Below are 860 nucleotides of genomic sequence, written 5' to 3'. Positions count from 1 at the left end.
AAATTTAATTTATGCAGCAGAACATTATATATCATGCCAATGTTACTCCAAAAGTGACACTGGAGTATTTTAATAACTTAAACGTTCTCTAAACCACTGAGACATTCACCTTTCTTCATTATAACACTCCGACGATGGTCAGATCCATCCCAATAACTGAATGTAATCTCAATTTCTTCTTTCTTCAACGCGTTCTGCTTTCTAGCCCATTCTTGTCTTAATTCTTCCCTAAGTTTATTTTCCTCCTCGTCTCTTTCCCTACTGGCAAAAAACATGTATCTACATCTGGATTTTTCTAAATCTTCTTAATCGCAGGGCCATCAGATTGCACATTTTCTGACTGCGGGGATTTTTCGGCATTGTCTTCGTCAGAAGACATCTCAGCTTCATCTTCGTCTTCGTCCAGATTAAAAGACAAAGCTTGAATCTGTCTCTTCTGTTTGTTCTTTTCTGTCTGCTTCGCCGCTAGTGCTCTTTCCTTTTCCTGCTTTTTCACGTTCCTTCTATCAAAGCATAAAGTACACGTACAAAAATATAAATTATGAGATAATCAGGATCATAAGAAGATTGTAAGAAATTACTTGTGGGTATCAAGATTCGTAAATGTTCGCTCAATTTAACGGCGGATTTTCTCTTGCATTCCGCGTGACCGACGGTACATGCACATTTCGTGGCATCTAGCCTTAGCATCTTTGTGATATCGTCATCATGCATTAGGATTTTCTTCGTATCCTATCTTCTGAAGAAGCCCATCGAAAATTCTTGATGTGTATGACTAGATGACATTCAGAGCACTAGGCAGAAATCACACACCACACACACACACACACACACACACACACACACACACACACACACAC

Source organism: Temnothorax curvispinosus, unplaced genomic scaffold (assembly GCF_003070985.1).
Source record: "Temnothorax curvispinosus isolate PA1 unplaced genomic scaffold, ASM307098v1 QBEX01007107.1, whole genome shotgun sequence".
NCBI lineage: Eukaryota > Metazoa > Arthropoda > Insecta > Hymenoptera > Formicidae > Temnothorax > Temnothorax curvispinosus.
This window is presented reverse-complemented; position numbering follows the sequence as displayed.